This window comes from Wyeomyia smithii, chromosome 2 (genome assembly GCF_029784165.1).
Source record: "Wyeomyia smithii strain HCP4-BCI-WySm-NY-G18 chromosome 2, ASM2978416v1, whole genome shotgun sequence".
NCBI classification, from domain to species: Eukaryota; Metazoa; Arthropoda; class Insecta; order Diptera; family Culicidae; genus Wyeomyia; species Wyeomyia smithii.
Window position 1 is genome coordinate 267,721,041 of NC_073695.1, and position 23,365 is coordinate 267,744,405.

Consider the following 23,365-nt stretch of genomic DNA (forward strand, 5'->3'; position numbering starts at 1 on the left):
CACCTAGCGTCCGCATGTCACTGGTGCGGTTTTGGAATCAGAATGATGGGGCGCCGGCCGCTGTCGTAAAATTAACACCAACAAAAAGATGCATATTTGCAAGGTTTTTTCCGCTAGCAGCAGCATTTCGTAACAAAACAGAAAATTCAATTAGCCGCTTCTGTAACAAAATTTCGAGGCACCAAAAGGGGCCAGGTGCCGAATATATCCATGTTTTTGGTCAGTCCGTCCAGAATTCTTTCAAGATAGCGTCCGTATGTAGCCGGTACGGTTTAGTAATGAAACTGATGGGGTGAAATGTTCGAACGGTACGTTTTATACCAAGGCTTCGTCAGATAAATTAAAAGTGGGATGGGCTACGCAAATTATGGAATGGAAGAGACAAATGTTTCTTGAAAGCTGCGCCGGCCGCTGTCATAATATTAACACCAACACAAACATGCATTTTTGCAAGGTTTTTTCCGCTAGCAGCATCATTTGGTAAAACAGAAAATTCAATTTGCCGCTTCTGTAACAAAATTTAGAGGCACCAAAAGGTGCCAGTTGCCGATTATAGTTTCCTGGTTAGTCCGTCCAGAATTCCAGCCATTTAAGTGTTTTGCAGTAGCCATTTACTACTAAAGCCACCAGCATTACGGGTGAAACCGGCACGAGATGACCGGTACTATTTTGTATTTCCTCCTTTCAGCTGCTATCACCTAGCGTCCGCATGTCACTGGTGCGGTTTTGGAATCAGAATGATGGGGCGCCGGCCGCTGTCGTAAAATTAACACCAACAAAAAGATGCATATTTGCAAGGTTTTTTCCGCTAGCAGCAGCATTTTGTAATAAAACAGAAAATTCAATTAGCCGCTTCTGTAACAAAATTTCGAGGCACCAAAAGGGGCCAGGTGCCGAATATATCCATTTTTTTGGTCAGTCCGTCCAGAATTCTTTCAAGATAGCGTCCGTATGTAGCCGGTACGGTTTAGTAATGAAACTGATGGGGTGAAATGTTCGAACGGTACGTTTTATACCAAGGCTTCGTCAGATAAATTAAAAGTGGGATGGGCTACGCAAATTATGGAATGGAAGAGACAAATGTTTCTTGAAAGCTGCGCCGGCCGCTGTCATAATATTAACACCAACACAAACATGCATTTTTGCAAGGTTTTTTCCGCTAGCAGCATCATTTGGTAAAACAGAAAATTCAATTTGCCGCTTCTGTAACAAAATTTAGAGGCACCAAAAGGTGCCAGTTGCCGATTATAGTTTCCTGGTTAGTCCGTCCAGAATTCCAGCCATTTAAGTGTTTTGCAGTAGCCATTTACTACTAAAGCCACCAGCATTACGGGTGAAACCGGCACGAGATGACCGGTACTATTTTGTATTTCCTCCTTTCAGCTGCTATCACCTAGCGTCCGCATGTCACTGGTGCGGTTTTGGAATCAGAATGATGGGGCGCCGGCCGCTGTCGTAAAATTAACACCAACAAAAAGATGCATATTTGCAAGGTTTTTTCCGCTAGCAGCAGCATTTCGTAACAAAACAGAAAATTCAATTAGCCGCTTCTGTAACAAAATTTCGAGGCACCAAAAGGGGCCAGGTGCCGAATATATCCATGTTTTTGGTCAGTCCGTCCAGAATTCTTTCAAGATAGCGTCCGTATGTAGCCGGTACGGTTTAATAATGAAACTGATGGAGTGAAATGTTCGAACGATACGTTTTATACCAAGGCTTCGTCAGATAAATAGAAAGAGGGATGGGCTACATAGATGATGAAATGGCAGAGACAAATGTTTCTTGAAAGCTGCGCCGGCCGCTGTCGTAATATTAACACCAACACAAACATGCATTTTTGCAAGGTTTTTTTCCGCTAGCAGCAGCATTTGGTAAAACAGAAAATTCAATTAGCCGCTTCTGTAACAAAATTTAGAGGCACCAAAAGGTGCCAGTTGCCGATTATAGTTTCCTGGTTAGTCCGTCCAGAATTCCAGCCATTTAAGTGTTTTGCAGTAGCCATTTACTACTAAAGCCACCAGCATTACGGGTGAAACCGGCACGAGATGACCGGTACTATTTTGTATTTCCTCCTTTCAGCTGCTATCACCTAGCGTCCGCATGTCACTGGTGCGGTTTTGGAATCAGAATGATGGGGCGCCGGCCGCTGTCGTAAAATTAACACCAACAAAAAGATGCATATTTGCAAGGTTTTTTCCGCTAGCAGCAGCATTTTGTAATAAAACAGAAAATTCAATTAGCCGCTTCTGTAACAAAATTTCGAGGCACCAAAAGGGGCCAGGTGCCGAATATATCCATTTTTTTGGTCAGTCCGTCCAGAATTCTTTCAAGATAGCGTCCGTATGTAGCCGGTACGGTTTAGTAATGAAACTGATGGGGTGAAATGTTCGAACGGTACGTTTTATACCAAGGCTTCGTCAGATAAATTAAAAGTGGGATGGGCTACGCAAATTATGGAATGGAAGAGACAAATGTTTCTTGAAAGCTGCGCCGGCCGCTGTCATAATATTAACACCAACACAAACATGCATTTTTGCAAGGTTTTTTCCGCTAGCAGCATCATTTGGTAAAACAGAAAATTCAATTTGCCGCTTCTGTAACAAAATTTAGAGGCACCAAAAGGTGCCAGTTGCCGATTATATTTTCCTGGTTAGTCCGTCCAGAATTCCAGCCATTTAAGTGTTTTGCAGTAGCCATTTACTACTAAAGCCACCAGCATTACGGGTGAAACCGGCACGAGATGACCGGTACTATTTTGTATTTCCTCCTTTCAGCTGCTATCACCTAGCGTCCGCATGTCACTGGTGCGGTTTTGGAATCAGAATGATGGGGCGCCGGCCGCTGTCGTAAAATTAACACCAACAAAAAGATGCATATTTACAAGGTTTTTTCCGCTAGCAGCAGCATTTCGTAACAAAACAGAAAATTCAATTAGCCGCTTCTGTAACAAAATTTCGAGGCACCAAAAGGGGCCAGGTGCCGAATATATCCATGTTTTTGGTCAGTCCGTCCAGAATTCTTTCAAGATAGCGTCCGTATGTAGCCGGTACGGTTTAGTAATGAAACTGATGGGGTGAAATGTTCGAACGGTACGTTTTATACCAAGGCTTCGTCAGATAAATTAAAAGTGGGATGGGCTACGCAAATTATGGAATGGAAGAGACAAATGTTTCTTGAAAGCTGCGCCGGCCGCTGTCATAATATTAACACCAACACAAACATGCATTTTTGCAAGGTTTTTTCCGCTAGCAGCATCATTTGGTAAAACAGAAAATTCAATTTGCCGCTTCTGTAACAAAATTTAGAGGCACCAAAAGGTGCCAGTTGCCGATTATATTTTCCTGGTTAGTCCGTCCAGAATTCCAGCCATTTAAGTGTTTTGCAGTAGCCATTTACTACTAAAGCCACCAGCATTACGGGTGAAACCGGCACGAGATGACCGGTACTATTTTGTATTTCCTCCTTTCAGCTGCTATCACCTAGCGTCCGCATGTCACTGGTGCGGTTTTGGAATCAGAATGATGGGGCGCCGGCCGCTGTCGTAAAATTAACACCAACAAAAAGATGCATATTTGCAAGGTTTTTTCCGCTAGCAGCAGCATTTCGTAACAAAACAGAAAATTCAATTAGCCGCTTCTGTAACAAAATTTCGAGGCACCAAAAGGGGCCAGGTGCCGAATATATCCATGTTTTTGGTCAGTCCGTCCAGAATTCTTTCAAGATAGCGTCCGTATGTAGCCGGTACGGTTTAGTAATGAAACTGATGGGGTGAAATGTTCGAACGGTACGTTTTATACCAAGGCTTCGTCAGATAAATTAAAAGTGGGATGGGCTACGCAAATTATGGAATGGAAGAGACAAATGTTTCTTGAAAGCTGCGCCGGCCGCTGTCATAATATTAACACCAACACAAACATGCATTTTTGCAAGGTTTTTTCCGCTAGCAGCATCATTTGGTAAAACAGAAAATTCAATTTGCCGCTTCTGTAACAAAATTTAGAGGCACCAAAAGGTGCCAGTTGCCGATTATATTTTCCTGGTTAGTCCGTCCAGAATTCCAGCCATTTAAGTGTTTTGCAGTAGCCATTTACTACTAAAGCCACCAGCATTACGGGTGAAACCGGCACGAGATGACCGGTACTATTTTGTATTTCCTCCTTTCAGCTGCTATCACCTAGCGTCCGCATGTCACTGGTGCGGTTTTGGAATCAGAATGATGGGGCGCCGGCCGCTGTCGTAAAATTAACACCAACAAAAAGATGCATATTTGCAAGGTTTTTTCCGCTAGCAGCAGCATTTTGTAATAAAACAGAAAATTCAATTAGCCGCTTCTGTAACAAAATTTCGAGGCACCAAAAGGGGCCAGGTGCCGAATATATCCATTTTTTTGGTCAGTCCGTCCAGAATTCTTTCAAGATAGCGTCCGTATGTAGCCGGTGCGGTTTAGTAATGAAACTGATGGGGTGAAATGTTCGAACGGTACGTTTTATACCAAGGCTTCGTCAGATAAATTAAAAGTGGGATGGGCTACGCAAATTATGGAATGGAAGAGACAAATGTTTCTTGAAAGCTGCGCCGGCCGCTGTCATAATATTAACACCAACACAAACATGCATTTTTGCAAGGTTTTTTCCGCTAGCAGCATCATTTGGTAAAACAGAAAATTCAATTTGCCGCTTCTGTAACAAAATTTAGAGGCACCAAAAGGTGCCAGTTGCCGATTATAGTTTCCTGGTTAGTCCGTCCAGAATTCCAGCCATTTAAGTGTTTTGCAGTAGCCATTTACTACTAAAGCCACCAGCATTACGGGTGAAACCGGCACGAGATGACCGGTACTATTTTGTATTTCCTCCTTTCAGCTGCTATCACCTAGCGTCCGCATGTCACTGGTGCGGTTTTGGAATCAGAATGATGGGGCGCCGGCCGCTGTCGTAAAATTAACACCAACAAAAAGATGCATATTTGCAAGGTTTTTTCCGCTAGCAGCAGCATTTCGTAATAAAACAGAAAATTCAATTAGCCGCTTCTGTAACAAAATTTCGAGGCACCAAAAGGGGCCAGGTGCCGAATATATCCATTTTTTTGGTCAGTCCGTCCAGAATTCTTTCAAGATAGCGTCCGTATGTAGCCGGTACGGTTTAGCAATGAAACTGATGGGGTGAAATGTTCGAACGGTACGTTTTATACCAAGGCTTCGTCAGATAAATTAAAAGTGGGATGGGCTACGCAAATTATGGAATGGAAGAGACAAATGTTTCTTGAAAGCTGCGCCGGCCGCTGTCATAATATTAACACCAACACAAACATGCATTTTTGCAAGGTTTTTTCCGCTAGCAGCATCATTTGGTAAAACAGAAAATTCAATTTGCCGCTTCTGTAACAAAATTTAGAGGCACCAAAAGGTGCCAGTTGCCGATTATAGTTTCCTGGTTAGTCCGTCCAGAATTCCAGCCATTTAAGTGTTTTGCAGTAGCCATTTACTACTAAAGCCACCAGCATTACGGGTGAAACCGGCACGAGATGACCGGTACTATTTTGTATTTCCTCCTTTCAGCTGCTATCACCTAGCGTCCGCATGTCACTGGTGCGGTTTTGGAATCAGAATGATGGGGCGCCGGCCGCTGTCGTAAAATTAACACCAACAAAAAGATGCATATTTGCAAGGTTTTTTCCGCTAGCAGCAGCATAAACATCGGAAACAGAAAGTGACAACAACAATAACAACAAAGTCAGATCGATTGTATCCGTTAGTGTCGACTGTGCTTGGGAAGAGAGGTAGTGATTGGCTGCGCGGTATGATTTAGACAATCGATATTAATTACCAATTTTTCAATAGTGTATCTCAAACAATAGTTTGTTTTTGTTACATAAATTTAACCGTAAAAGAATTTCTGATCGATTGATGCCAAAACCTCGAAAACCTGATTATAGATGACTGCAAAATAAGCGCTCAAAACCTGACCACTTTTCTCTGGTTTTCCCTGGTTGAATTACTAGATTTTTAAATTCAGGGGCCTAACTTCGATATAGACGTTAGTCAACGTCAAAAAAGAGGGAAAATGTCTCCGGTGGATTCGGGCTGTTACCGAAACGCGTTGTTTTACACAAACACGCGTTCGTGTTGACACGAACGTCTGTATAAAGAAAGCTTCTTCTCTTTTCTACATTCGGAATCCCGAAAACACGGGACTCGTAGTTCTCTATGGACTCGTAACCGTGACGCTGCTTACGGTGAACCTACGAACATTGGCCGTATTTAAACGGAAAGAGTTTCGGACAATATTTGGTGGAGTACAAACCGAAAGCGGAGAGTGGCGTAGGCGTATGAACCACGAGCTGCAGGCACTACTTGGAGAGATTCCCATTATGCACCTGACGAAGGTCGGGAGGCTACGATGGACCGGGCATGTCGCGAGGATGCCGACAGTTCTTGATACAGCACGAGCCACTAGGCTGCTGAAGTAAGTAAGTATTATGTGGACTAAATTTATATCTCTTTTGTTTTGAAAGGTTTTGAATCGGTTCAATGAAAATTTATATATTTTTTTTATTTTCAATTTTTCTTGCCTTCGATGCGTTTCGAGAATTTTTGTATTTTCCTTAACGTGTTTTTAAACACTGAAAGTTATATTAAAAATTGTTTCTTTTCGACTTCTTGTGGGTTTCAGGGATGTTTTCCAGCATAAACTTTTGTATATCCGCTTTCCACATTTAAGAGATCCTGATGGTGGATGGTGCATTTTGTGGATTCTCCTATTTTTCTGAAAACATGTTGAACTAAAATTAAAGTAACATGTATTTGAATTCACTTTCTGTTTAAAACGGTTTTATTCAGTTTGCTTCATGAAGCGCTTTCAAGCATTTTGAGCAAAATTTGTTATTTTATTGAGTCTTTTCTAATTTGTATTCTATTTAAACTACCAACTACTTGAAACTATTTGATTTCTTCGAGCAGTTTTAGAAATTAATTTTTTGTTTTGGACATTTCATGGTTTCAGAAGGTTCCACAATATTTGATTTTTTTTTGTTTTTAGTCTCTTCCAATTCAGAACCACTTAAAGCAAAATTTAGAACCATTTTTTTCTTTTTCCTTCTCTAAAGTATGGCTTTTCTGGTCTGGTTTAAGCTAAAGCTGAAATTATTTTTGACAATGAATAATCACTAAATGAACCACAGAAACGAACCACGAGGGGAAAGGTATTTTTTCAATCACGAAGGGGGACCTCCCGGTCTGAAATGATAATTTTTCTGTCCACGTGGAATGTGGACGGCCCCTTATGTAATTTTTGATACTTTTGCCATTTTTGTCATTTATGTGTTCTAGATTTTTTCATTAATTTCAATTTTGTCATATTTGTCAGTTTATTCCCTTCTACTATGAACCATTGTAGTGATAGTTGAAACAAGAATCTATTTTGCTTCACTGCGCACATTTCTTGTATTTCCTCCGCTGGAGTGGAAATTGCTACCTGCGGTGGTTTTCTCATTTCTTCAGAAAGTAAAACTTTATTCTTTGCCGGACGACAAATTTTCCCGTCACTATTGATGAAATAACTGGCTGCAACTATAGATAAAAAGCATATTTCTAGCTTTTCCATTTCAAACTTTATAGATGTACATGTTGAACATCTTGTAGGAATGTAATAGAACATTATATACGATGGTCATACCAGCATAATTGTTACCATAACTTTAAGCGGCGATCTCTCCCGTTCCAAACTAATGACTGGATAAACGCGCCCATGAAGGGTACACAAAATTTAAATCATGGCCCAACCCATTTCCACCAGACCAGTGCCCGTTAGTTTCGAAAAACAGCACCGAATTAATTACGGCTTTACCACCAACACCGTAGAGTCAATGTTTACATCCGACGCTTGCAACGACGGCACTAACTTTTCACCCCATAAAAACCCGCTTTAATATGATGGTGTGAACTCAAAGCTTAAATCTGTGCCATCCCTCCCTGGAGCGACGAAGAGAGTGAACGTGAATGCCGTCGGCCATATATTCATCACCACGAACGAATATTATCATCATTTTCCGGCCAGGGTGCTTTTGTCCGGTTTTTGCCCCGGCAGCAGCAATTATAATATTCTGCCTGCTGGTCTTTTGTCTTTTTTCCTCCAGCCGCCGCTCGTGAAACTGACGTTTGATGAGCGGAATAACATCTTGGCCGGTGAATGAATAGGCAGGAATATGAAACCGTTGATGGGATGTTTGCTGTTTTGGTTATACCACCCATCAACTTTTTCGTTGTTGTGCTTTCTTTCCCGAAGGGTGTTTTTTTTCGCTTACTTGGTGGCTTTTCTCGCCTCCTTTGTTGTGGTGGATTATTTACTAACCGTGCACCCCCCTTCCTCCTTTACTGACCGCGCACACACAAACACACTTTAACACCAGCCTACAGACTAGACAGACGAACTCACAAACGACGTAAACTGTTGCTTGCAAGGGATAATTCGAACTAATTAGTTTGCAACTTTTTGTATGTGTGAGGGATTTCACGCAATCTCGGCATGGGGCTCTCAGAAACTCCCAACTCCAAGAGGCTGCTCCGAAAATTCTTCACCATAAAAAGTTATATTGGTAATACTCACAAAATTCTACCGAAACCGGAAATAGACTGCTGCCAACCGCTGAGTAAATAAGCCTGAAATCTCTCCTATAGATTATCGTTTGTTAGGCAATACGATCTGAAAGGTTTATCGAGAAACTTAGACGGGCGTTTGGAAAGTTTTGAATGTTTATTGGAGAATGTTTCAGCAAATATTGATCCACATTATTATGATTTATAACGTCTTCTACTAGGTCTCGTAAGAAAACGATTGCCTTGGGAAAATATTATCGGCCTGTGAGAGTTCCTAACTTTAGCTAACCAAATGTTGCAAGAGTTTAAGTACACCCACCCAGCGTTAGCAGGAACAAGGGGAAAGTAAACATTATCCGGTTTATCTGGCGCTTTATTTAATATTATATTCGCAAAGTAAACCATCGGTGATATTATGTTTCGGGGCCCATTACCCGAACACGATTCGAAACATCCGTAATCATAATTAAATGCCATCCGAAAATTTCCCCTTCGCTCCCTAATAGAGCGGATCAGAAACTTCACAACCACAACGGAATTCAATTGCGGTTTGAAAGCGTTTTATTGTTCATCTCCATAATTGAAAATTGGAAACCTGGCCAGTACCATTTAATAGGATCCATCCACAGAGGTCATTCAAACAGAACCAACATCCTTTACGTACCTGCCTCGCACGGTCGTGAAACTGCTGGGTTGACGCTAATAATTGCTAAAGCACACATCCGCGCCGGTGCCATTATCAGTACCAGTAGTGCCTGTGTACAAGCAAGTGTATCTTCGGAGACCCCGCACGCCAGACCCACGAAGTTGGATCCAATGTTATCCGTCTGTTTTATGGTAGAGCACAATGCGCTTTGCTAACGATTGTTGTTTCGGTGGTAAGTACTATGATTTATTCATGCGTGGAGTATTTGTTTACGGTTTAGTGTTTATGGCTAATGATTGTTCGATATATAAATGTGTATAGTGGTTAGCTGTGTTAGTCTCATCGAGCGTACGCTGACACATTGCCGAGATTAATTACCGTGGGGTATTGCGATAGCCGTTTGAATGGCCGGTTATGATTAATAACAGTGAATGTGTTGCAATCAAGATTAAATCGCGTTGGTACCTAACGCTTCGAAGCGTCCTTGTGGTAGCACTATATAGACAGAATGAAAAAATAAATAATGTGGCATGGCTTTTATGGTTTTGAATTTCTATTTAGGAAAAATTGCAACTCATTGTTGCATATCATCTTGATCAAGCGCGGTTTTTTTTTTCGCAGAGGTAACCCATCCTTGATGATAGAAATCAGGTTTTACCTCGAAAAATGACCTTTAAACACTTATTATACAGCGAGCACATGCAAGATTGGTGCAAACTCTATTGCATATTGAAGATCGATCTGTTTTCTAATCGTTTTAAGTAGTTTCATCGTTAAAAATTTCACTTATAGTTGTTAAACTGAAACCAAAATTTAGACGTAAAGTGATGCCATACGGTATCATCCGCGGGTAATGGGTCCATTGCCAGAATTTATTGCAACTGTAATCTGCACCAGGGCCATTTACAAGCATTTCCAGCCTTAAAAACAAACCATAAAGTTTGGTGAAACATTATTTTTTGGATTGGTAGTTGAGCAATTCCACAAAAAACGGGCAACCATGTTCAAATTTTTAAATAGCAGGTTTTTGCTTTGAAATATTTTTAATTTATAATACAAATGTAATATTTTTGTGTTATTTGACTAAGACTTTTTTGTCTCACAGTGTTCACTTTTTCTGGACGAACAAAACTATCATCTACAACTTTGCAGATGACAATATACCAATCAAATACACGGTTCTGGTTTCTTATTTCTTCATGATCAGACAACCATTAAAAATAAGTTGACCTTTCGTAGTAAAAAAATAAATTTAAAAAAAATGTCTAGGAGCACATTTTTCTTGGGAGACACAAAATCATTTTCTACAATTCTGCCAAAACCGTCACTCTGATCGAACAAACCGTTCTGACTCTAACAATATTAGTAATGACATGACCATTTTTACATAAACCCTTTTCACAGAGAGGCCGTGTTGAAAAAAATACTTACAGCACAAAATGAGATTTTTAGTCCATAGGAACATGTGTGCAAAGCTCCAGCCAAAATAACAACTAAAATTGGAACATTTTTTAGCTCATTTCAAGATGGCTTGACAACGTATTTTTTTTAATTCTTTTAGCACCAATATTTAGTGGTTAATTTGTGGTTTCGAAATCCAATTTGTGGTAATTTGTGGTTGAGTAATTTCTGAGAAATTTTCAGAAAACTGAGTCAAGCCATCTCTGAAAATGATTTCGCTTCAAATGAATCGGACAACGATGATATATACATCAATCGAAAGCTCTTAATTTGTGGTTCACGAAAATGTAGTTTTTGTAGGCATACTTCATAATAAAATAATTAAAAAACTATTATTTAAATTTTTGAACATTGTTTACCTCTTGTTGTCAACACCGACCGTACGCGGCGTTGGATGAGCATAGTACTGGCACCTGCCGATGTTAGTGCTAGTGGGTTATCTAGAACATATCGACAGTCATTCATATACACTAAGGTCGTTTTTTACGTGGGGTATGCGTTCCAAATTTGTATGGGTTCGCGTGCAAAACTACTTTTTTAAGTTGCAAATATAACAAAGAAAACCGTCCTAAAACGTTAAAACCTCGTTTGTATATGATAGTGGCCAATCTAGAGACCAAAATTCAATATTTTAAATTTTGAGTATTTACACCAAAAATTGTGATTTTTTTTCTAAACTGATATATGATCACTCGTGGCCTAAAACGGAAAACGTGATTGAAATGAGGTCGATATCTTGTACCGTTTTTGAGTAATGGAGGAAAGCAACCCGCGTAAAAAAAACCGCGTGAAAAGCGACCTTACTGTATACGACATACGGTTGTCGCTGCCGTTGAAAGCTTTTTTGTTTTATTATTCAGGGGGTAGTTGTAGTAGCATATTCCTGAGACGAGAGAATATCGAATTTTAATTCTAGTCAGGACGCATACCTTTGGGCATTTACCATGCGTTTCAACCGTTCCCTACAGTTCTAAGGCCCATTCCCGATCTTCAGGCATCATTCCGGTTTCTAAAATACCCAACAGTCGAATACAGTTGCGTAGTTGGTTACCAAAATATTATTATATTTATCGAAACAAAAAATTGTTCTTTATTATTATCAGGCTGTAATTTATTCCAAGAGTTAAAAGGTGCAATAGATAATAGATTTTAACATATAATAGATTTTGTATGAGAAAAACCAGATCACACCCCTAGGTGTATTAATTTAGGTTTTTTTTTTTCAAACAATCGGTAAACAGCAAAACTACATTTCCGGAAATGATTCGACCGAAGATCGAGAAAATTACGCTCGCATGTCTACGTAAAACTTCACTTATTTTGAGGAAATTAACGTAAAACACACGGGGGCTTGTCAACTACAAATATCTGCTAATTGATCAACATTTGCATTTCGCAGCAAATCTGCACATATAGTATCCCTGCTGTTTACATACTGTTTCACCTAGAAATACTCAGAGAAAGAGATTCGCGGTGAAAAAAATTGCCAATTCGGCAACTGGGTTTCATATGTCAGAGGTGTCAGATCTCTGCTCAAAGCGCAATGTTGACTAACATTCGACTTGTATAATCGGTGGTGACGGTGAAAGTCCCTAAGAATAGTGAAGTGCTTCGCAAAAACTGTTGAGGTGATATATTTTATGCTTATGTTTAATTTTATACACCTTCACTTGTTTTGTTACCTATACACAAGGTTTGTTGAACTCCGGGTAAAAATCACTCACAGCATTCTTAATTCATTCATTGGCAATAGAACAAAAAATCGTATAGAAAAGAACACGTTCTTTTTTGTACCTGATTGCAATACCTCTCAATGTGGTGTTACCTTTCTTGTTCGTTTGGCTCCAATTTTGACGGTTCGTTTGGCTCACCGCATATCTCTCCCTCTGAGTATCTCTAGTTTCACCATACTCATCGCTACACGAAAGCTTTCTGAGAAAAAATCATCTTGATGGTCTACCAGCGCCGCGTACGGTCGGTGTTGACAACAAGAGGTAAACAATGTTCAAAAATTTAAATAATAGTTTTTTAATTATTTTATTATGAAGTATGCCTGCAAAAACTACATTTTCGTGAACCACAAATTAAGAGCTTTCGATTGATGTATATATCATCGTTGTCCGATTCATTTGAAGCGAAATCATTTTCAGAGATGGCTTGACTCAGTTTTCTGAAAATTTCTCAGAAATTACTCAACCACAAATTACCACAAATTGGATTTCGAAACCACAAATTAACCACTAAATATTGGTGCTAAAAGAATTAAAAAAAAATACTTTGTCAAGCCATCTTGAAATGAGCCATTTTTTAGAACTTTTTGAAAATTTCCTAATTTTCGAATAAAACCAAAGACGATTTCTGATTATAATTGGCAAATGATGAATTATGTCATTTCATAAAATTGTTCCAGAAAAAAAATGTTTGAAATATTATTAAATACTACAAGGTATACTGCCCTAGAAGTTGTATGAAATGGTGACGTAGGACTAAATGTATATATTATATGCTGCGATAAACTGTTCATAGGCAACACTACCGTTTATATTTGATGGTCGTTATTGTAAAACTAACGATGCATGAATACATGAAAATTTTACACTAGCGAAAATTTCCATTCAACTCTTATTTTCAAGCATCTATAGTTCTGAGAAGAACCGATTCCATAATCTTCAGTTAGAAATTCGTGCTACAGAACGCTGATGATCGCACCATCGATAGCATTGAATATTTTGCTTTCCGCTGTGCCCTCCAGTAGCCAGCTAAATATTCTGCAGCGTACGATGGTAACTGTATACTCCACTCACTATTGTGTGACAAACCAGACTGAAGCTGAATTTTCTGCACGCAGTCTTTTGTATCGAGTTCAACGTAGATTTTTGCCATTAGGGCGTGGCCACGTAGTTTCGAGAAAGACAAACGGAACAAAACACTTTGTTGATTCAAAATATGTAGGCAGTGCAATTAATTCCGTCCATGTTATTGTTATCCGTGCTCGGGAAGCAAGGGAATAGCAAGGAAAATGTATGGGAAAGCTTGACCTTGGAACTTTTCACCTTTTTTCACCATTAAGCAGTAAAGCAACAATGTTGAACATTATATCAAACAATTGTTACACATTTTATCTATCCACCGATATATAATTGACTAAGATGCATTGAGTCGTTCGCTTGCTATAATCGTTTGAAATCTACGTCAAAATCTGTAAACTGTATACTTCTCATATAAAAATTGAAAAGAGTACCATAAACCGGGGTAGCTTTGATCACTGTTTTGAATATATCTTAAATATTTTGAGAATATACTGAAAACGAAATTGTTTGATACAAAATAATAGCAGTGCACTACCAACTAAATAGTGTATCTAACTGCAAAAAAGATTTGTTGATTGTGATAACCAACTACAATACAATAACTACAATATTGACGATGTTCCTTAGGGGGGGGGGCGTATTATATCTGTTTACCCTACCTGTTCGATTTTGTGCCAAACAATCAACAACAATTTGCAGAAAATTTTACTTTTTTCATTTCATTCAAAGAAAACGGCGACTGCAGCGTAACAACGTGCCGTGATTGGTGTCGTCGCTTTAAAGACTGTAATTTCGATGTCGACGACTGTCCGCGTGAAGGAATGCCAAAAACCTTCGGAGGCGCTGAATTGGAGGAATTACTCGAATAGAGTCCATGTTGAAAGCATGACCAGTTTGATTCAGTATCAGATCAAACCATTTCCAGGCAATTGCATGCTTTTGAAATGATTCAAAAACGAGGAATTTGGGTTTCTTATTATTTGAAGCCAAGAACGTCGTTGTTTTGCCTGTAAACAACTGCTCCAGCGGCAAAAAAGAAAAGGTTTTCTTGATCACATTTTGATGATCGAATGGATTCATTACAGTAACGCCAAAAAATAAAATGGAGGTGCCTGGGACCAGACTGGACAACCTTCTACGTCGTCGAGTATATACTGCGGAGGTTATGCTGTGTATTTGGTGAGAGCTGTTCGGTGTTACTTTTTATAAGCTGTTGAAGACGAACGAAACCATCACTAGGGAACGGTTCCGAGAAAAAGCAGGATATATAAAAATCAAACGCAAAGCTTACACTAGTCAACACAGGTATAGCCCTAACTAAAAAAATAAAAGATTGTGGAATTTTGGTGCCCTTAACCATCGTTAAAGTGCGTCAAAAGTTCTACCCACTCTAACGCGAACGTTAACCGTGCGCCTCCTTTCACCGATGATTCAATGGAAGCGCTTGGTTAAAAGCGTTCTAGGAATCTTAATCACGAATAATTTGTGACATGGTTTTTGTAAAAATGGTATTGATGATTACAAATATTTCTAGTTCCTGAACAGTTTCTTTGATCGGTGTGATGTGTTGGAAAAAGTGGTAGACAATAATTTTATCTTTCCGGAAAAGCAATCGATAATGTTCCCGCTGTTCAATAAGGGTGAAAAGCAGTTAGGTTATTAAAAACTATCGAAAGATAACGTCCCTTTGTGCTGACTTTCAAGTACTTGCGCTAATAGTTAGCGATTCTTTTATGCTTAACACCCGTAGATAGATTGCAATACAACAACATGGATTTATACCTGGTACATCAGTTGACACAAACCTTATGGAAAACGTTCAAACAATTGGGATTTTCTACTCGTCTCTGTGACTGGCAGGAATCTTAATCTTAACTTACTCCTCAGAATTGACACATCTTTATCTCAGGAATTCAGTATCTACTACTAAAAATATACACCCAGAAAAAAGTTTTTTTTTTGAATTATTTTCATTTTCTTTTAGATTTATCCTTAGAGCAGGTGTGCCTCATTTAGTTGGAAATGCGGCGTTGGCGTGAGATTTAGTTTTCGACGACATGTTTTCAACATCATTTTGAATTTGGAACCAATATAAGGTACCTGTAATTTGCCTATTTTCCCCAGTTCAATCTCTATAACTCGTGGTTATTTATATTTTTAATGAACCAGAGATGTCAATCTGAGTATTTTTTTATCACAAAAATTCGAATATATTCGATCTTGCTGAAAATAGCCATACTCGCCTAATGACTTTTTTCCTCACTGTGCGTTTTTGGTTTTCGATACACTTTTTCGTCTACCATCACAAAGTGATTGGATCAAAAGATTTATATCTTACCACTTATTCGGGTTGTGAATAATGGAAATAGATTCCAGAATAAAACCAAAAGTTGAGTCATAATCTTGCGCAAGTGGTGATGACCGCATCGTACAGCTGACAGGCGCATGCTCAAGGTTATTCAGAAGTGGGACACTCGATATCGTTGTTAGTACTACTTACTAAAGAGGTACTTGAAAATCCTATTTTACACATTTCGCATTTATGAGTACTATGGAATGGAGTAAAATTGATTACTTTTCACACTATTACTTTGTTATACTAAACAAAGGTTATAAAATCGGTCGAAAAACGTAAAATAGATCCATGATCCGGAGGGCCGAATCGTATATACCATTCGACTCAGCTCGACGAACTGAACAATGTCTGTTCGTGTGTATGTGTGTGTGTATGTGTGTGTGTATGTATGTTGTCTGTATGTATGTGCCGCAAAATACTAACGCACCTTTCTTACAGAACGCAATATCCGATTTTAATGATCGTATACGCAAACGAAAGCTACTGTGCTCCCACAGAATGCTACCGAGTGGATTTTTGATTAGTGGCTAAGATTTTAAAATATTGATCAAAGAGTATTTTTTATATAAGAAATTTAACTTTTAAGGCAAAATTAATGGCACGGAGAGCCATGTATTGTATACCAATTTACTCAGATCGACGAATTGAACAATTTATGTAGGTTTGTGTATGTGTGCCTGTACGTATCAGGGCCGGCGGTTCATGTGGGTAGTGTGGGTAGTAGTACCCATTCGGAAAATGTCTCTGGGTATTTACCCACACGGAATTAACCCCCTTCATTGCTTACTACCCACTCGGGAAAATAAAGTGACGCCGGCCCTGGTACGTATGTATGGGTAAATATGTTGTTTATATGTGTAGTATATCAAAATCGACCCAAAAAAGAAAAATAACCAAAACAAATCTCTTTACAGAACGCTTATTCCGATTTTGATGTTCGCATGCTCAAATGAAAGCCCCAGAGATCTTTGAAAATCATACTGAGTGCGATCTATTATTGGTTGCTTGAACTGTAGAGTTTTGACTAAAACATATTTTAGACATGGGATATTTTACTTTCTGGATAATTTTTCTCTCTCACTGCTCTTTCCTCTTCTCTATCTTTCTTTTTGGAGTAGAATACTTCTTTCAGGAAGTTCGGCTACATAGGGATGTGAAATGAAAATCTAAAATCGAAAAAAGTAAAAAATATGTCCAATTTCAAATGCTAATGAATCCGTTAGTATTCGATGGATTTCCTTCGTTCTTGCAGCAATAGATTGGAAAATCTTCTAAGATTCTTCCCAAATGAAGATAATTGTAATTTTATTATTCACACTATTGTACTAAAGAATATAGTCAAGCCTTGTCAAAACGAAAAATTCGACCTCTGATTGGTCGTTATATGCTTGCTTCCCAAGCACGGTCGACAGGATCATATACCTTGCAATTGAAAACATGCTATTTGGCCTATATAAGAGCCTGTTTCAGCCGGAGCCGCTCATAATAGTTCTAGACAGCGACAACAGCAGTCGTTCTTCCTTAGCAGCAGCACTAGCCCTGTGGTTGGTCACCACGTCTCAGGAGCAGCGCGGTTTTTCTCAGCGTGTGTCGCCAGACAGACATTATTCCCCCCGTGTTGGAGCAGCATGAAGATTGCCATCAGGAAATCCAATTTTGAACATCAAAATGCCTTTTTCAAGGTAAATAAACAAGTCATTGAAAGTTAATAATTTTTGTCAACGCAAGCAAGTATTCTGTGTTGCATCCTAGCAATTTAAATTTGTCGCACCCGTCTAATTTACTGAATGTGAAATAGCTTCCACAGTGCATGTTGTCCGTGTATCTTAATTTCCCCAATATTAGGGTAGCTCAAAGGTTGTAAATAGCAACCGATTTTGAACCGCAAAATGCTTTTTTTCAAGGCAAATAAAAAAATAATTGAAGGTTAGTAATTTTCTGGCATCAACACAAGCAGACATTCTGTGCGGGATGCAATCAAATTCTGTTGTAGTTGTCTAATTTTCACTTTATTTAGTAAACCCCTCACTGTAGGGGCAACGCAAAGGCTGCGATCAGCATAACCGACATTGAATAATAAACTGCCCTGTTAGAACGCATTCACACAAGCAGTTAGCTCGACTATGCAGAGCTAATATGAAGTCGATTCAATCAATCAGCAGTAACAGAATTCCGTCGTCTCCCAGTTGCCAAGTTGCAACACGCAACAGCGAGCAAACGAAATCGCTTGATGTTACAAACCGCAATAAGATACGGGTTAAAACCGTTGCGTGTGTGAGAGCACCATCGGTGTTTATTCGCTGGATACAAAAATCAGATGCGAATTGTGGAATAATTCGTCTAAAGAACATAAGGAAATGGTAAACCTGAACTGAAAGACGTGGCCTAATACGTAGCACCCTTCGGCTATAAAAGAGTGTTTCTGGGAAAACTAGCTTTCATTAGTCAAAAGGTGAACTGGATGGACCGTCCACAACGTTGACAGCAGTAACAGCAGATATCGCAGTAACAGCAGTAACAGACCATAGCAGCAGTTCGTGCCTGTGGCTGCCTTCGAATTGAACAAATCACTTGCCCTGTGGTTGGTCACCACGTCTCAGGCCTCTGCCAGGCTGAACGCCAACGCGAGCGATCGGGCGAGATTTTTGCGGTACATCAGCCGGCACTTCCTCTAATGGAAAAGTAGGATCATTTTGTTTAGAAGAATATTACTGTCGGTAATATTACAGAGATGCGATTGCATCATATCCGATATGGAATTGAACAATTGTTCTTTTGAGGACAAGTAAAACACTTAATTTGAAGAGTAAATAGCTTTGGGTACCAGTAGCAGTATGGTAACAGCCTCAGCGGTAGGTGCAGCCGGTACTTCCCTAAGGCCGATGTAATAAGAAAGTAAATGGAAGCGGCACGGCGAAACAGTTCGGGTGTTCTTAGACGCGCGTCATTTTTCGTACGATAGCGGCGGTATTAGCGGTAGATGCATTTGCCAACACTTACTTCAGTAAAGCCGTGTCTAATTTTCAATGTGAAAACACCTTTCTATTGTGTTGGCCGTTCGCATTACGCCTCTGCCAGGCTAAACGCGATAAGCGGCGCGAACCGATACGCCGGCCGTAGGTTAATTTACAGCCGTAAGTAGAGCTGTGTAAAAGCATTCTACTTCAACCTTGCGGTCGTGGTTTTGCACACAACCCTCCTGTGATTTTTCGTATCGCTATTTATTTCTCAAAGGAAATCAACAATCATGGACAACTTTTCATAATCTTTACACTCTTCGTAGTGCGTCTTAACTGGTGTAAATAAATTACCCTTAACCTTTTTTTGGAAATTTTAACCAGATTTCAGAAGAAACTGCAATGCTTACTTAGCACCTTTTCTTCCGAAGCTCCCGTCCTCACTTCTTATGAAATATATTCTAAATTGTACGTTGAACCTAGATTTGCGATGAGTGAGAAACATTAACAGCTTTCGGGAGCCAAGCATTGTAGCAAAATCTGATCCCACAGCTTGCACATGTAACACAATTAGCGATGCAGATATTTTGAAAAGCTTTACCAAATAGACCTATTTACGTAAAATAGACCTATTTACGTACAAATGTGTTAGTGCCACCCGTTGAGAGAAACACAAATATATCGCTGTTTCGTTTGCAATGCTACGTTTTGAACAGTTGGAAATTTTTTCAGTTGAATACTTATTTTATGTATTGAATTTGTGACCGGGAATCTAAAGTAGCTGGTGAATGTAATCGGCAAAATTAGAAAAAAGTGTTGAAGCAACTCCTCATGGCTATACACGTTTACTAGTGTGCGCAGGTGAAAAGTCACTTATCTTCATGGATGATACAATATGCTCATGTAAGATATAAATATTGCTTTCTAATTTAAGACTAAGGGCAAACAGAGTATCCTAGAGTGGCCATTTTTGTAACATCATGCGAATTCGATGAGCGCCGGGCGGAAAACGTTTCCTTTTTACTCCAAAAATAAGCCATGAAAATTTGAAGTTGATCCGAGTTCATTAAATGGACCCACAAAACGCTTATATTTAAAGAATAATAGATTCTCATAAGTACTGTTGTTTTTAACTCTTTTTGGAATTTTCGCCTTAGTTTCTTAAAATAGTTGTATATTTTGCGACGAAATACTCTTCAATTATAAAATCATATCGTTAGGGACATTCACATATTTCGTAACGCTAAATTATAGCAATTCTGAACACCTCCCACCCATAAATAACGCAATTTTGCATGGGGGCCTAGCGCAATGGAACTCTTCGTTGAATATCCCCTTCTACTTAGTACGTAATGAATGAATGACCTCTCATATTCGTTAGAGGTTTTGAAACTGCCATTCAGTGATTATATCCTCAATCGTACTTCATTGCTGCAACTGCGTGAAGTGAACCGCCACAATCGGATTGGTGAAGCAAAATTATTAAAATTATTAAGAACTTTTTGTATGGATTTAATGTTATTTTGAATATTATTATTATTATTATTTTCTATGAAACAGTTCAGCACTAGTGATCTGAATGCACTACGATGGCGAATTTTATCAAATACGGTCGGTAGATCTCCTGTTGATCGAATAGCAATTCTCAGAGTTTTGATGAAAGTGCAAAAAAAGTTTCGAAAATTAAAAAATATTACTTGTCCTCTTCATTTCTATGAACTTTTATGCAAAATATATTACATGGCAAGAGCATCGGACTTCAAACACTTGTCTTTAACCGTTTTACAAGAGCATCAAACGAAATCAACTCATTCACAGCCAATCAAGTCACTCACAGCTTCAATGATCCAAAAGTTCTGATCATTGACCAGAAATTGCATTCAAGACATGTCCCTGTTGGTAGTCAAACTTCACATTCAAGTGTTTTTCGGATGTACGAGTGCTGGCTAATGTATTTATCAAGTTATGAATTTTCTACGTGATTCTTTCGCTTATGCCGAAATTGATAGTCGTCTCAGACGCTGTAACTGAAAAGATGAAGAATCGCTTGTGGTATTTAAGCTTGAATATAAACAAAAAATGATCAGGCAAATAAAAGCGAATGGTCCTTAAGGTGAAACGGTGTTGAAGCCAATAACAGCCAATTTTGAGCCACCACTTCGTATTTTTAGAAGCACAGGACTCGGAAATAAATAATGCACTCCCTGTGAAAACGCTATTTTATGTTTGCTTCACCACAGCAAACATAAAGCAGCCTTTTCACAGATGACGCATTACTTGTTACCGAGTCTTGTGCCTTTGAAAATTCAAAGTGGTGGCTCGAAGGCGGCCATTTTTGGTTTGAATACCGTTTGGCCTTAAATAGCTGATGTCGGATGTATGTTATTAATCCCATCTCGTTTTATACAAAACCAATGCTTTCATTTCGAATTTTGAACTTAATATTGATTTTTTCGACCGTGACCCAGCCGAATAGAAAAATAATGAGGAATAGCACACTTTATTCAAAAATCCTTCGCTTTAAACGACGCCAGAAACATGGTGTTAAATTCATGAAAAATTCTAACTGTGTTCCAACACATAATTAAGACGAACTCCAGTTTATATTGCATGTAGTTGGTTCATACCGTAAAAATACCCACCTCATTCAAAATCCGATCTTTTTAACAAACATCAAAAGTTTTAAAATATTTTAAACATAAATTAGGACAATAATATAACGGTTTTATAAAAATACAAGTGTATTTGAATACGTTTATCAAGAGATATATGTTAAAAAAAGAAAAAACTCCGTACAATTTTCATGTTAATCGATTTCTAAAATATAAGCGCTTTGTTGGTCCATTAAATATACTCCGATCAACTTCAAATTTTCGTGGCTTATTGTAGAGGTCAAAAGGAAACCTTTTCAGCCCGGCGCTCATTAAGATCGATAGTTTAAAAAACGGCCATATAAAATATGGCCACTCTAGTATCCATGTTATTCCACTTCCCGTTATCGCAGCAAGATTTAAAAAGTCTTTATTTCGGATTTTTTCATACAGCCTAGGCCTTCAAAAACAATAATGTTCTCGCCTACACTCTGAAAATCCAAAATTCTCAAAGATCGTGAAGAACCTTCATTTTCAGATAACGCATTGGAGATAGAATTAAATTGACAACTTTCATCAATAGCTATATTTTTTCCTGTATAATTATAAACTATATTTCGAGAGCAGGTTTGTAGAAGTTTGCTTCAATTCGTAAAAAAAAACTTGATGCTGATTTATAAATCTAGGTCCTGCGATTTCTGAAAATAAAGCGAATAAGTAGAACCGTATTAAACTAACATACATGTTGCTATTCTAGTGTGAAATCAGCATCATTGTTATCTATTACTGTTTCCCCACGTTCGATTATCTCAGAAAAAAAAATTCAATTACTGCTAGCCAGCATTTAAAAATTGGTTTGTGATCGAAAAAATAAGACTCATGTACTCCAGTGATAACATTCATATTATTTGCAAAAAACACGTCAAGCTTTAATTCAATGATCGTCTTTGGTTAACTCTGGGGCCATCCACATACCACGTGGACAGATTTTTAGCGATTTTGACCCCCCCCTCCCCCTCCGTGGACAACTGCCCATATAAATTTAAAAAAAATTATATGGACCGTGGACATTACCCAACCCCCCCCCCCCCCCCAAAGCTGTCCACGTGGTATGTGGATGGCCCCTCTCTGGAAACTATCTTTCAAATTCATTTCATTCATTATTGAAATTGAACTTATGATGGTATACGATTTGTAAGTGACTGGCCAAATATGTATTAAGTAATAGTTAGTATAACAAAGGTTTCTGCACCACTAGGTGGATTAATTTAGGTTTTTTCAAACAAATCGGTCCATGTTGAATTTTCTTGAAACAATATTCATTTAAAATCAATACTGGCATATGCCCAAGAAAACCGCTTAAGTTAAGATTGAAGTTTCTATTGATTACTTTATTGAATAAATCCGAGGAATTGATCACCCATGAAATCTATGCATTCTATTGGAAATGTGCTTTTACCCGATATGTAGGTACATGGTAGATTTGTATTTGTATTTGTATTTTGGTCGATTCATCTGAAATTTTTGATATTATCTACATGAAAATCTTAAATATAGTTTTAAATTTGAAACATCCCAGAACTTGAGATTATTTTGCCAAAAGCACGTGAGGAAACATTTCCGAAATCGAATAAATCTTCGACCAACGAGAAGGTACGGATGCATGACGTCAGTGGTTCAAAAAAGCCGTACAAGGTCCGATGAGACCTAGTTGTCAGTAAGTTTGACGAACAAAGCAGTCTACTTGGTGCTCGAAAATCAAGGTGAAAAAGCAAAACCGGGGCATCAAGTTCATTGTTCAGCAGTTTGGCTATGGAGGTAGCTTGTTGAATCTTTCGCCGACTCTCCAGTGTATCCAAATCCAACAGCTTACAACGGTCTTCGTAGCAGGGAAGATTATTGGGTCTACTCCAGGGTAAATGTCTCAGAGCGATACGAACAAACCTTCGTTAAA